Below are 16,133 nucleotides of genomic sequence, written 5' to 3'. Positions count from 1 at the left end.
TGAGATGAGTTAATTCATTTATTTCAGACCACATACACATTGATATGACCATCCATGTTATTCTGTAGGCTATATTAATCAAAGCATTGTTCACAGTATAGTTGTTTGAGGTGCGCACAATTACCTTCTGAGTAGCTATGAAATAAATTTGGAATGAATGAGGAACTCACTATTAGTTAATGTTCAGTTCTTCGGTAACTCCTAATCAAATTACTGAGGAACTAACTATTACTTAATCATTAGTTACCCTTTTTGTGTACTTAGAGTAAAGTGAGATATAAAAAAGAGTAGGTAATGAGTACTGAATCATTACTTAATCATTAGTTACCCTTTTTGTGTACCTTAGAGTAAAGTGAGACATAAAAAAGAGTAGGTAATGAATACTGAATCATTACTTAATCATTAGTTACCCTTTTTGTGTACCTTAGAGTAAAGTGAGACATAAAAAAGAGTAGGTAATGAGTACTGAATCATTACTTAATCATTAGTTACCCTTTTTGTGTACCTTAGAGTAAAGTGAGACATAAAAAAGAGTAGGTAATGAGTACTGAATCATTACGTAATCGTTAGTTACCCTTTTTGTGTACCTTAGAGTAAAGTGAGAAGTATTCTTATTGTTATCATTATCATTACCTGACCATTAATTACCATTTTATGTACAATACATCGTTATGACTACACACAGTCAAACTACAAACTTTATTGTTAACAATATGTCCAAACAAAACAAGTTCAAAAAAGTACAACAGGAAATCAATGTTAATCAGAACTAACAATCAATATCTTTACTTTGTAAACATTTCAATAATTTTACTTTGTAAACATTTAAAGTTAGCAAATCAGCCCACAGGTAAGTGGTAATGAATGAATAATCGAGCCTCAAGCTTTCGGAAATATTAATGAAGCTGATGGACGACGGCACAAAGTTGGTCCTGGATGTGAGTGACTTGTATCAGACGGCCCAAAAAGTAGACGAATGCGTTGGATGTGTAGTGTGTGTGTGTGTGTGTGTGTGTGTGTGTGTGTGTGTGTTTGTGTGTATCAAAGGCTATTTGTAGTTTTTGTCATTGATGCTTCTAAACATTTCCTGTTGATGTTTTGTCTGGATCAGGAGTGTCCAACATGAGGGCCAAAACCGGCCTGCAACATGATGCCAAGTTTGAAAATCACATAGAAGACAGAAGAGGTACAATATTGTTCAAACTGAACATAGATTTCTCAAAAAACTTCAGGTTGTTTATAGTGTTCTAACCCCTCATTAACTGTAAACATCTTAAAGGGATAGTTAAACATTTGGGCAAATTGACCCATTGCCATAACCCCTGTAGCCATGGCAGTAGATTTGTTACCTTTAATTGTCGGTGCAAGGTATGTTTAGAACGGCGGAGCAGAGCCGCGAGCTGCTAAGAGCTACACTACGGAGGCTCATGGGATTTCTTGGTTTCCCTCATCAAACTCATCAAATACACAATCCAACAACTCCACAACGCTCTGGTGGACAAGTTGTGACCTGCACTTTCACCACGCTATGAGATAATAACACAACGTTACCACACAGAGTTGTTGTAGAGGGAAATACAGAGACTGTTGATGAAAAACTGTCCCTGAAGGCAACGCGCATCAGCGGTTTTGCATGAATTCGTTGTCCGGTCAACCCCCAGCTTCTGGTATGCTGCTGTTTTGGATCTTCCCGCTCTAACAGCCTGCAGCACTTTGTTATACCGGTCCATGGCCTCCTCAGCAGTTAAGACTGAAACAACAAATTTTAGAGATATGATGTTAAACATGTGAATTATGCTTACCGTATAAAGATTGTGACTGTGCAATAGACATTGGTTCAAACCCATGACCCTCTTGCTGTGAGGTGACAGTGCTAACCATTCCACCACCGTGCCACCAAGGATTTTACAAAATAAATAAAATATTGGGAAACGCACACCTGAATTGTGTAGAAACGCGAGTGACCTGAGTGAGAGGAGGTGGTGGCATATGTGTACAGCAGCAGTGTGTGTGAGATAGGGCTGTCTTTTTTATTACCTGACTGTGTTCAAATGCAATTGAAATTGCTCATTGACTGTGCATGTGAGCTGCTATTTGATTTTACTTTAGCTGTTTCCCGACACATACAGTAAGCAGATCAGAGTGGGATTCAGACGCGATTCATCATTCTCACTGTTACCCTTATTATTATTATTATTAAAATTATTAAGAAGTTGCATGATCACATTTTTTTTTAATCACACAATGTTTTGTTTTGACCCTCAATGACCACACTGTACACATCAAGTACCTGTTCATCATTAATCCCAGCATCCATTTGACAGTAATGGCTGCAGAAGCCAGGGTGCAGACACTCTGAATACATGCCTCGGATGTTACCTCGCTGGCCATTTCCTACATAACCTGAATAAGAAAATAACTGTCAACAACTGAAGCTTATTCTTCTTTTGTAATAACATACTCTTCCTCAGATACAACTGTACACCAACCTGAACATTCTTTGTACTGTCTCTGGCATGAGCAGCAGATTGAAATTTTGTACATGTCCCACATTTCCCTCTGGTAGGACATGGAACGTTTGTCCCATTTCTTGTCCACACCTGCATTTAAAAACGCATAATGACTAACAAGGCTTTAGTTCCGTTTTGTGTATTAGCTGAATTTTTGAATGTTAAGTAGAAAGCCAACATTTTTTCTCACTTTTGATCCACAAACTGTGAGCCTTCTGCCTGAAAGCATTGCTGCTCATTATATCTCTGAACTGCCTGCACACTAGTGACAGTGTCAGATACGCTGTGTCTCCTGTGTGAAGAACCACCTCCAATAAGATCAATTCCTGTATCTCTGGTGGTAGCTGTTGACATACAGTATAAAGCAACAGCCAAATATTAACCAACAGTATTTACTTATGTTATATATTTAGTGCTTGACCCTGTTACATAACCAAACAATCAAGAGATTGCTGTAGAAGGTTACCTCTAAAATCCCAGAAGTTGTGTTTTTCTTTTTTTTTTTTCCTGTGGAATTCTTCTGCGTACACCCAGCTAATGAAAAACAAACCAACAAGGTAACTGTCATAATCTGCTCCTTAATACCTTTCTAAAGCAACACAGTCCACAGTCCAGAGACCCATCTGCCTCAAGCTGTCCAATAGATGCCCTCAGACTTTTTCACTGTTCACCCAAACTTTTTTGTCTTGCGTACCCCCTGAGCCTTTTTGCCATACCACAAGTACCCCCTCCCTCATACGTGTTGATGATTCTCCAAAAGTGGTCATATAGAACGTAACACAACTGATTATGAAATGAAAATCATTTCAATTTCTCTCTTCAATTTGTACAAAGACATTTTACACATATTCTCCTGCATTTTAGTTGTTTCTGGCTGTTGTGGTGTTTGTTGTGGTCAAATGTGTCTTCACAGAGTTGTAGGACTGTCACAAACTAAAATTTCAAACTCAATAGCAATACCCAGGAAAATATTGAATATGACATCATATTCAATACAGCAGCAGTGCCTCCCAGCTTATTATTGTTACATTATTTTATTTTTATTATAATCAAAAGGACTTATAACAGATGTTTTTTTGTTTTTTTAAATGAAAAGCTAACTAAGAGTTGTGCAATTCCAGCGTGTTGCTATTGTTTCATTACATTCATTACAATGCCTCTCCTTTCCTCTGACGGGCGGGGCTCCCCCTCCCCCATCCCTCACAACACACACACGTGCATGCAGACAGCGGAGAAAAAGAGAGGAGACGACAGAGGAGTGTTGCCGTTAATTTCGCCGTTTTAAACTCTTAGGGCTAAATTCACCCTACGTGTGTCTAGTTCTGTGTTAACTACTCACTCAGGTCCAAACGCTCTGGACGCTGCCCGCTCTGCTCTGCTCTGCTCTGCTCTGCTCTGCTCTGCCTGTCGAGTGCGCGCGTCGGGCGCTGTGGGGGCGTGCTGTTAGTATCGATACTTTTAGAAATCAGTCATGTATCCAGATGCGCCGTTTTGCATCGATACTTTTGACAACTATACAAAGCTGTGCTACAGGTTGTTGTCTTCTGGGGGGAACTAGTTGTGGCGCACGTATCATTTCAGTATGGGCTTCTGAAGTGACTCGGAATATCTACTTATCATCTTAGTAATAAATTAATTAATGTTTCTACGCACCCCCTGCAATGTGCTCACGTACCCCTAGGGGTACGCGTACCACACTTTGGGAACCACTGCTCTACCTGAAACTCTGCCTCTACCTGACTGGTGGAGAGCTTCCGGTCGCGTTGGATTTTGTCAAGTACGATTGCAGGCTGTAGGTGGAGTCATAGGAGTTGGATTTTGTCCTAAATTACCCATTTACTGTCCTACTATCAAAATACAGTGACAGTTCCAGCAAATATGACTGAATAATTGTTACCAACTGAAGCTGAAGTGTACCTCCATTATTCTAAGGCTGATTCAAGAATTGAAAAAACACAATCTTTCTTATATGTACCTCTCTTTGCTCTCTTGCTCTTCTTCTTCTTCTTCTTCTTCTTCTTTGCACTCTTCCCTTTCTTCTTCCTGTCTTTTTTGTTCTTCTTCCTCCTCTTCCTGTCAGGCTCACTTGATGAGGAGGAGGAGGAGGAGGAGGGGGAAGAGGAAGAACTGTCAGACAGTTCTTCCTGGCGTGGAACTGCCGTGCTTGGGGTGGTGGGCCCTCTTTTTTTTGCAATTTCCAAAGCTGAAAGAAACAAACAAGGCAATGTTCATGTCACTACTATGATTACAGGATGCATTGTGTTGTGCAACAATCCCTTTATTCTATGGAAATCATCAAAGATGGCCAAACATTTCCTAACCAACACAGAAGTTGAATATTTTTTCTCCAAGACAGGTAAGATGCATTAATAATTACTTTTTTTTTCTTCTTACACAAGTAACAGTAAGGTTAATTTCTTACATGTACAGTACAGTATATTAACTTACTGTCGGACAGCTGTTGTCTTAGGTAGTCTCTTTCCTCCTGAAGACTTTTTATTTTCTCCTTCGCAGCATCCAATTTAATTTTAAGAGCATTGTTTTCTAATCTGGTCTTCTTCACTGAAGACACGAAAGTCGGAGCTGCATTTGAATGACAAGTCATCAAAACTTTTAGCATTCAACTTATTGTAGTTATTGTACAAATACATTTTAAAAATAATACTGTTTCTATGTCTTGATGTTTTGTTTTTAACTCTTTGGGAGGCAATGGCACTACTGTGTGAGAAGCAAACAGGACAATGAGTCAACAGAAGACACCTACATCTAAGTTAGAGGAGGAGCTGAGTCAACTGGTTAAAGCAGAAGTAAGTGATATATTTGTGTTAATATAAGTCTTAAATAGTTGTATCTTCCGACAGCAATCACTTACATAGAGTGTTTGGACTGAAACACGGGTCTGTCAGTCACTCTGCTCTGCTCTGAGCCCAGGAGAAAACATTTATCGTATCCTCCAGTTTTTATCCAATGAGGAGAGAGAACGGCATGCAGGGCTGTGTGTGCAGCCAAGGGACGCCGTGAATGTGGCGACGTAGGGACGAGGACAGTTATGGTGCGTTCAAGGAAACTCGTATTTTTCCGACCGCAAAGTGTACCAGTCCGGTACGAGTTCACCGGTCAGAAGTTACGAGTGGCCGTTATAGTGACTTTCACAGGTAAAACAGGTCGGAAAAACACGAGTGGGTTGCCTGGAACGCTACAAAGTCGTAAGTTGTGACTTGAAGCTGTAATTTACGATTTCAAAAGCCTGCCTGGAACGCAGCATTAGCGAAAACGACCGGACCACTTACTTCTGCTTTAAGTGCTGAATAATTATAAGGATAGGGTAGGACCCTGACAATCTGCAAGGTGCAAAAACTAGAAATACCAGCTGCCAATTGTATGCGTCCGCGATGTGTGCCTTACGATCACTTTGTGTTGCGGTTCTTTGAACAAAGTGACTAAGCTCATCCAAGAGCAAGTGCATTTGAAATATCCCTTCTCTGATTTTATTCTATTGAACATTTGTTTGAAACTGTGTCATAATAAAACATTTCTTCAGTTATGTGTAAAAATGTGTTGTTAGGTCAGGTCACCTTCACCTTGGCTTTGCCAAAAAAAACAAAAAACAAAAAACCTTTCATTCTTGACTCGAAAATGACATATTTGAAGAAATCCCTTCGAGGGGTTACTGAGACATTTGGACACATAAGGTCTGAAAATCTGATAACATAATGTAATATATCTGGACACAATTCATGCTGAGGCATACAAAAGAGCAGGTTATTATACAGAGTAATATTACTTTAAAGAAGACCTGACTTTTACATTTTTACACTAAGCTTACTCTGAAAAATTCAGGGTGTGAGGCTCTTTCCAAATAGTATGTTGGAATCAGGGAAACATAGACATCAACAACAAGAAAAGGGAAAAAAAAATCCACCTTTACTAGGTCCAGGTTCTGTTGCGTCACCATCCGAGTCCTCAATGTGGTGCACAGCTTTAAGAAGGGAAAGGAGTTCATGGTTTTATTGGAGATAACACAACATGATATCTACAGTGCAACCTGTTCATCGAAACATTACATTAATGGCATGCACATGGTTACAAAGCTGTAACAATTTCAAAAGCGTCTAGCATGTCAAAATACACGACAGTTATCTCATCTCATGCTCTCCACTCATTCTGTCACAGTTTGAGCCTTATTAGGCAACACTGTGCATCATGTTTTTTTTTATTATTATTATTTGTTCAAACCTTTATTTATTCATTTTTAAAGCTATAAAGGTGAGGCAATCAAAGCTCTTGTCATTGATCAAACACTGTCAACACCACAATGAAAAGACAGCTCTAATGTAACGTGTTCCTTTAGCAGGTCTCCTTAATGCTGCTGCAAAAGAAGAGTTTGGGAAACACTCTTAAATCTCTGTTCTTCCTTAGGAAGGTATACTTCACAAACTGCTGTAGGACGTTAGGGCTGTCAACAGATATTCTAAATTCTAATAGGCTATATATTCAAATATTTAAGAAAAAATAATCCAGATTCTCATGTGTGGACATGAGAGTCAAAATGGGAAAAAATATAGGAAATCTGAATGGATCTGGATCTTATCATGAAAAAACACTGCAGAATGGTCACACTTTGTGCTATCATCTTCAAATTTGAACTAGGTGTTCATTGATAGTGTGCTTATAGACTCATACTTTCATTTACCTTTATGGATAAAGTCACAAAGCCTGATTTTTATTTTTTTAATAATTGATGAATTTTTAGGTGGACAAAAAATGTTAATTTTTTGCACACTTACTAGACCACTGCTCTGTTCCAGTTGGCTAATAGCCTAGGCTACCTTAAGTGTTTCTGACACTTTCACAAGAAACTCTACAGTGTCCCCTTCCTGGCAAGCTCTCATTTATGGATATAGTCAAAGTGGTTCAGAAGCTACAGCTATAATAATTTGAGCACAGAATTTTATTCGTTTTTGCTTCAAAGTAGGGTGGGAGTGGAAGAGGTTAAGGTGCATTTTATTAATTAGGCTATATTATATAATTTTGGAAACGATAAATACTGTAGATTAATAAACAATAACAAAAATATTGTGAGTATTAATGTATATGATTGTGTGAAGAATTCAGTAGCCTCATGGCCCACAAAACTGACAGCAGCCATTTTGGCAGTATTGGCAGATTTTCGTTGAGTAGATGGAGGGGAGAGCTGGGTGCGAACACATGTGTAGTCTACAGTAAATGTATTAGCATGTAGCTCGACCTAACAGAACTGCAAAACATATGGATACGTCTGACTTTTCATTTTCCCCTATTTAATATTAAGTAATGCAAAAAAGCTAACAGCAACAGTAAAAAGTTAGCTTAGAAGTCGGGAAATTAAGCTAGCTAAATTTACTTTGGAGAAAGTTGGCATAGTCAAATTTGCGGAGCCCGAATTTGTACTTAAAAAAGACAGATACCATTAAAATATACTTACACTGTGTGGTCTCGTCCTCATCGTCGAAATGCAGTCGAGATTTTCTCTTTCTTTTGCTCCTCCTTGGTTCGTCCATTCCTTCCATCTGCACGGCTGCGCCTCACAGTTTAGGTGCACCGTTAAGTCCCCGGAAATGAACATCCCGTTTTCAAAATAAAAGAATAATTACAGTTTTGTCTTTATTATGTAAAAAAGGATTCCACAAAGATTTTTGACAGTCTATGGGTGCAAATGATGCCGTTTCTCTACTGAGAAATACTTTTGGTAGGGTAGTAAGTTAGGCCTAAGGCTATTGTGTTTGTTAATTTAATGCGAAAGTACGCACTTGGTTCGACTTCCTGTTTTAGTGCTTCATAACGCAAGCAACTTGACAACTGTATAGCGCGTAGTAAAATGTCCCTGCAAAAGAGGATACTCCGACATATTGCGCGAAAAGAGACATCGAAGGGGAAAAGGAAATTGATTACATGGCTGCAGAAACAGAAGCTGTTAAAAGCTAAAGTGAAATGCAAATTATGCAGAAAAAAAATGAAAATGAAAAAACATGCTAATGTTGATGGACAACAGTGGTAAGTACGTCAGCCTAGCTAGCTGCCATTATTATAGGCTACTGGCATGGTTTGCAAGTTTAGGGGGATTTTGCAGTGGGTGTTTCTCAGAGGTAGTAGCCAAAAAATTGTAGGCTACTCAAGTAATACCTTTGAACAGTATTAGGCTAACTTACTCTCAATAAAAGTTAAAAGTAGGCTAGTCATCAACATAATTACTTGAGTAACGTTAAGAGCAGGGGTGGAAAGTAACGAGTTACATTTACCCTCGTGTATTAGTAGCCTAGTAGTATTTTTTTGAGTAATTTTTAAAAGCAGTACTTTAACTTTTACTAAAGTGCATAGGCTATTGTTGGAAGAAATTTACTTCGCTACATTTCAAATAGATTCCGTTACAAAGTAAAAAGAAAAAAGATGAAGTTGCACTGCGTCTGCCTGGTTTGCCTCACACGTCAGCAGCAGGCAGTAGGCTACACACTCTCCCCCTCACCGCTACGTGAGGTAGTGCAGAACAGGGCTAGTTGCTACAATGTTGTCGTCTTATTATTATCCATTAGCCGCTCTGGCCGCAGCTAGCGGTTAAAAGCTGACGTTAATGATTAAAGAGACAACGTTATGAGGCATGCCCATCTCGGCTAGGTTTACGGTGACCAAACGTCTTCTTTTGCCCGGACATGTCCACTTTTCACGTCCTGTCCGGGGCGCCCGTTTTTTTTTTTTAAACGGACCGCTGACACTGACAGATTAAATTACCAGATACACCGGGGCTGAAGCCCGGACCGGCGCGAACTGACTTCATTCTCGGTACCGTCCCATTGAGTTAAGTAGGAGCCTATACAGATCCACGGTCTAGGAGCTCAGAGGAACAGACAAGCAGCCCACTGCTTCAGTTACAGTAGGCAGGTGTGTGTGTGTGTGAGAGAGAGAGACTACAGTAAAATACCCATACCCTCCTCCTTGAGAGCAGACAGGAAAGACAGTAAAGAAGCAGGTGAGGGAGGGAGAGAGAGATTTTTCTTTTCTTTCTTTTAAAAAAAATCCTTATTCAGAGCTGGACTCTGACTCTGAGGCTCAGACCCGTAGTTTCCAGGGTATCTTGTGACAGACCATTCAATAAAACATCTGGCGGATGGGTGGTATTTGATAGACATCTGAAATCAATCAATCAATCAATCAATCAATCAATTTGTTTAAATCATCATCATCAAATTTGATGAGGGTGGGGGTGGGGGTTGGATTTTGTCTATAATTTAAAATCTAATTTCACACACTAAATATTTTTTTCTAGCATTCAAATTTGGCAGGAAGGTTAATAAGCCCTATGTCCTGATATCACTAACTAACAAGCACAGGAAACATGTTAGGCTACTTGTAATGTTACAAGTTCAGTTTCATTTCTATAGGATCCGTGTCTCGAGGGATACAGTGATAAATAATGACCTTAAATTTGCCATTTTAGCCCATTTCCCATTTTTTAACTCTTATGAAAGAAAGGAATAGTTCAACATTTTGGCAAATAGGCCCATTATCATAACCCCTATATCTTTTTTTTTTTTCAGGCAGTGTCGGAGAAAAACTCACAGAGGGAAAACGGTGAAGACATCAGTGAGATCGGGGTCACTGTTTCATAGGAGCAGAGCATCCTTATTCAGTTGGATTGAATATATTTACAGGTAACTTTACAAGCACCATCTTGCAAAAATTGCAGAATTAACATTATTACTGTTACCTCCTAAACCAAACCTTAAAGCAGAAGTAAGCGATCCGGTCGTTTTGGCTAATGCTGCGTTCCAGGCAGGCTTTTGAAACCGTAATTTACAGCTTCAAGTCACAATTCGCCTGGAATTGTCCTTTAAATCAATTGTGTTGTCCTCCAAAATGAGTCCATACATACCATTTTTTATTTTTTTTTCCAACTCTGTTAAAAACAACTAATTTAACAAGTAATGTCATTGTGAGAAATGAGGTCCATGATGTGCGCACCTTATACATTCTTTAGACCATGTTCTCAAACACTTGCAGATAACAGAACCATGCATATGCACAGCTTTAGAAATTTGCTGGAAGTAATGCATATGAGTACATTTTACATTGCGAGTACAGTTTTTTTCATGAATCTACAAAGAATCTCTTTCCTGGCCTGTGAACGGCTTCATCCTGTCTGAATGCCAATGTCCATACTTTTCTGCCTTTTGTTTTTACATTTCCTGATCTCTGCCTACTAAGATTAGAAGAGTATTAGCGTGTTACAGGTTGTAAGATTTTTTTTTTTTTTTTTAAATCTGTAGCCTATGAAAAACCAAGATTAAACTAAAACTATGATTTCTCCTCGCAGGTTTTCCCAGGGGCTACGACTACGGCAGATTGACATGATACAGGATGGCGTGGCAGGGAGTAGCAGGACACTATCCAAAATGAGTGAGAAGTTGAGGAAGGTCTGCAATGATGCAGTAAAAAGAAGAAAAACAAGAGGGAAGCAGACATTGGGAGGGACAACAGAGTTTGTCATGATAGATGAGAGTAACTTCTACCACAAACGAAAGGTGTGTATAAAACATTGGAGTCTTACCTGAGTCACTTGGATCCCTGCCCCCACATAAGCAGAATAATGACATAACATTTCAAGAGCCATGCTCTTCATCGAAACATGACTTATGCTGCGTTCACATGGAGTCCGGTAAACGGCAGACGGCATGCCGGACTCCATGTTAGTGGACGAGAGAACGAAGGTAAAACTTGGGGGAGCACGGCAAAACGGCAATGCTGCCGCGACGGTAAACTCAACCGAACGTGACGTGTGAGTACTAGTCTGTTGACGTTGCCATAGCAACATGGTGACGCTTCTTGTCGTTGTGCCGTGCTGTCCGACAGTTTGTGTGTTTTTACCGTTCCGTCCAGCGGCATTTGCCGTTTACCGGACTCCATGTGAACGCAGCATTACTTAATAAGTTCTATGGAATCCTGCAGTGTACGAACCATTTCATTTTATGTTCCAAGTAAACAATGTGCTTCATACATTAATTGCTAAAAAAAATTTGGACCTGTACAAGTTATGTTTTGTGCTTTCCTGCTCTGCAGCACTGAAAATCAATTGGCATTTTTGACTTTTTTACTTAAATAGTGAAGTAGGACTAGGCTACATGCAATAGAAACATCTTCATCTTAAACTGCAGTCTTGTCAACCATTGCTGAAATAATGTCATGAGCTCATTGCCTAACAGTAATAAAATACAATGTAATTGTAAATACATCAACACATTAAATTCAATTAATTTGTTCATTGTAAAAATACTGAACAGATAAAGAAAAAATTAACAAACATTTACTATATCAGTGACCCCTGAACCTACAGTATATGTCGAAACTTAATTCCAACTGGACAGTATGTTGAGCATGTGTAGCTCAGCATGATAATTCCGTACTGAAAATTCAGAGTAAAAACAATTAATTGATTATTTCATCTTTTCATGTAAAGCTGCCTATTGTTTTGTCTATAATTGTTTTTGTCCGGTAGCAATATTTTATTTTTTTAGTTTGAACTATATTCAGCTGGGGGACTTTACTAGCTAATATTAATGAATTTGATTGTTGTTTTTCTTTCTTACAGTACGGTAGAGGGAGATTTGGAGGGACCTGGAGGAGGAAGAAATGGGTGTTTGGGATGCTCGGGATAAAAGGCAAAAGGAGAAGACCCATCCTGAGGCTTGTCAAAAAGCGTTCCCGGCGTCACCTAATTCCCATCATCACACAGCACGTTCGCCGGGGCTCAACTATCATAACAGATCAGTGGAGGGTCTACATGCGTGCACTGGCAGATAATGGATATATCCATTTTTCTGTAAATCACAGCCGGGCCTTTGTTGACCCTCTAACAGGAGCCCACACCCAAAATATTGAACGTGCATGGTCACTCTATAAGTCCCAGGTGTGGAGATTGCGTGGGAACAGATCTGAGACAAAGCTGAAGGAGCACCTCGCTTTGATTGAATGGACACATTGGCTGGCAAATGAACATGAGGACGGTCCACTTGGAAGATTGCTGCATGACATTCAGTGCCAGTACAAAGTATAATACGGTACTTTTGTTTGAAAAAAAAAGTTTTCTTTTGAACATATTAATTTGTTATTTTGGTGCCTGTGGAGGCAAAATCTTATTTTGGTGCCTGTGAAAAGACTTTTTTTTTTTTATGCACTTGGAGACAAAAAAACGAACGTATTTTGCTGCGCATGGAGGCAAATTATTTTTATTTTGGTTCCTCATTAGGTAATCAGTAACTACTGTAATTTTTGTTTAGTTTTTGTGTATTGATTCAGTACTTATTGCCTACATTTTGATGTCTCACTTTACTTTAAAGCTCCAGTTGGTAAGTTGACGAAAGTGAAAGTAAACTCCGCGACTTGGTCGGAAATTTCAAGACAATACTCCGTCAGGTCCCTTTATGAACCTCTGCCAAGCGCCCCACACACACACAGACACACACAAAGTAGCCATGAACGCACCCACAGAGAAAAAAAAAAAAAAAAAAAAGATGTACCGTATCCATAGCACGACGTGTAGGAGCGGCGATTGGCTGCTCCTCCTGCTCCCTCTACCTGACTGGTGGAGAATCGTCGGGCGCGGTGGATTTTGGCAAATACGATTACAGGCTGTAGGTGGAGCCAGAGGAGTTGGATTTTGTCCTAAATTACTCATTTAATGTCTGACCATCAGAATATAGTGACAATTCCAGCAAATATGACTGAATAATTGTTACCAACTGAAGCTTTAAAGGTACACTGTGTAAGTTCTCCTGTTATCTATTCACGAAAATCGATTATTTCGTTCAAAAGTACGTTTTTCATTAATCAGTAATCCCCCCCATCAACAAACTGAAGTGTTCCTTTCAGCTCTGAATGAGCCGTTCATATCATTCATATCTCCATGGAGCGGGTAAGCTCGGTGCTGCTGCCATGTGGTGTCTCCATGTTTTTACGTTCAGTGGCAGCGTGACGGTAGGAAACCACGGAAACTCAGCGGAGACACCGGAGCTGTCGACTCAGGTCGAGGTGGCGTCTGTGAAAAGTCACCGTGGTAACGCAGTGAGGAGGAATGGAGCGTTACACTGATGCTGCATTCACCTGCAGTCGGGCAGACGGCCGTCGGTAACAAACCAGATGTCATTTTAGTCACAGAAGTCCAGAGAAAGCCGGTGAAATGTGGGTCAGGTCAATAATACGACATCGCCATGACAACATATTTGCCTCGTGCTGAGGGACCACTTGTTTACATAAAGGCTTGTTTACGCTGTTACCTGCAGCGGCTGTCGTCTGTCATCTAACCGATTTCACGGGAATGCAGCATGAAAAATACGACTGAGTTGCTTGCGATCTACAACCGCACCGCTAGATGGGAGTAGTTCTTACACAATATACCTATAAGGTACACAAAAAGGGTAACTAGTGATTAAGTAATAATTCAGTACTCATTACCTACTCACTTTTATGTCTCACTTTACTCTAAGGTACACAAAAAGGGTAACTAATGATTAAGTAATGATTCAGTACTCATTACCTACTCTTTTTTATGTCTCACTTTACTCTAAGGTACACAAAAAGGGTAACTAATGATTAAGTAATGATTCAGTACTCATTACCTACTCTTTTTTATGTCTCACTTTACTCTAAGGTACACAAAAAGGGGTAATTAATGATTAAGTAATGATTCAGTACTCATTACCTACTCTTTTTTATATCTCACTTTACTCTAAGTACACAAAAAGGGTAACTAATGATTAAGTAATAGTTAGTTCCTCAGTAATTTGATTAGGAGTTACCGAAGAACTGAACATTAACTAATAGTGAGTTCCTCATTCATTCCAAATTTATTTCATAGCTACTCAGAAGGTAATTGTGCGCACCTCAAACAACTATACTGTGAACAATGCTTTGATTAATATAGCCTACAGAATAACATGGATGGTCATATCAATGTGTATGTGGTCTGAAATAAATGAATTAACTCATCTCAAGAATCCTGCTGTCTGTGTTTTTTTCTTAAAGGAACTAATTGTAAAAATAATGATGAAATGACCTCTCATTAGGCGTCACTTTTCTTTGGAAAATAAAAAGGTTAATGGACAGGTTATTGAGTAATGATTCTATACTGATGAATTAACTATTTCACTACTATCTATTATATATTAAATTTGATCATGAGTTAATGAAGAACTGACCATTAATAGTTCATCATCTCATTAGTTCCTCAGCAACTACTCTAAAATTTGGTCAGGAGTTCCTGAAGAACTGACCATTAACTAATAGTTAGTTCATCAATAGTTCCTCAGTAACTACTTTAATTGGGTTTACCTCAGTTCCTCAGTAACCACTCATTAGTCCCTTACTAACTACTACTCTGATTTTTGATCAGGGGTTACTGAAGAACTCACCAATAACTAATAGTTAGTTAATTATTAGTTCCTCAGTAACTACTGTAATTTTGTGTACCTTAGTTCCTCAGTAACTACTCTAAGTTTGTGTCCCTCAGTTCCTCAGTAACTACTCATTAGTTCATCATTAGTCCTTCATTAGTTCCTCATTAACTACTGTAATTTTGTGTACCTTAGTGTAAAGTGTTACCCTTCTCTCTTTCGTTGTGCACCGTCTGATATGTTCTTGACACTTTTCTGTACATGATAGCCTACTTACTGCTGTGTACATTCAGCACAGTCATTTGAGTTTGAGTTTAATGAAATGTGCTACATTAAGAATCTATTTAAAATGCTTGAAAATTCAACTGTAAAGTGTTATTGCAGGATATATTGAGACTTTTTACATTTTAAAAAAATGTCATTATGAAAACTCAGATGTAAATTTCCTCTATCCTCATTCTCTACCGACCCCTCCTCAGACTCTCCTCAAGCTCCTCAACCTCAGATGATGGCAAGAAGAGGAAGAGGGAATTGCTTTTGATGCAAACAAGAGTGCAAAAGAGCAGCTGCGTTAAATGTTCAATGGAATTAAAAAAATTAAAAAATACTCCTGGGGCCTCATTTATCAAAGAGCGTGTAAAAGTCCTCTTAAATTTTCAGTACGACGGAAAGGCAAAATGTGCGTACGACCAAAAAATATACACTCTTTTCAGATCTATCAAACTCCGCGTACACACGGCTGCACGGTATTTCCCTTGATAGATCACACCGGACCTGAGAAAAGCGTGGATGAGAACACGCCTCATACCCAGCCCCCTAAACGGCCCCACGCAACCATATGTGGTCAATGCAAATCAGTTACGTGCATATTAAGTAGCCATGTGCACTCTGGAAACCTGTGGAATGACGTCAGTGGAAGACGGTGAAGACAACAGACGGACGGAGAGCGGAGGAAGAAGCGGAATTTCTCTGAAAGCGAGATACACGGTAACACGGCAATATCAGTCAGAAACATCATCTTGCATTGAAAGGCTACAATAAAAACAAAAAACTCCCAAATCTAAATGAAACAGAACAGAAAGAAGAAGAATCATATTTATTCTGCCCCTTATTTTAGATTATGTCATAATAATTTAAAGCAGGGTTTCCACTGCCAGTCAGTACTTTGCACCCCTTTCCACTAACCCCCAACTTCCGTTCACTG

At 39.2% G+C, this 16,133-nt stretch overlaps 1 protein-coding gene and 1 long non-coding RNA gene across 2 annotated transcripts in view; one reads left to right on the top strand and one right to left on the bottom strand.

Moving 5' to 3' along the window:
• Positions 1-16,133, bottom strand: part of LOC146986584 (uncharacterized) — a 387,075-nt gene that overhangs the window by 33,663 nt on the left and 337,279 nt on the right. The gene's annotated exons all lie outside the window — the stretch shown is intronic.
• On the top strand, positions 8,371-11,007 carry LOC146986598 (uncharacterized). The gene is made up of 3 exons (XR_015036078.1): positions 8,371-8,543; positions 10,082-10,195; positions 10,858-11,007. It is a non-coding gene; the product is annotated as an uncharacterized LOC146986598 (long non-coding RNA).

This window comes from Trachurus japonicus, chromosome 6 (assembly GCF_045865225.1).
Source record: "Trachurus japonicus isolate A0001 chromosome 6, Traja_1.0".
Taxonomy (NCBI): Eukaryota; Metazoa; Chordata; class Actinopteri; order Carangiformes; family Carangidae; genus Trachurus; species Trachurus japonicus.
Note: the sequence above shows the minus strand (reverse complement) of the source record. Positions and strands in the feature narration are given on the sequence as shown.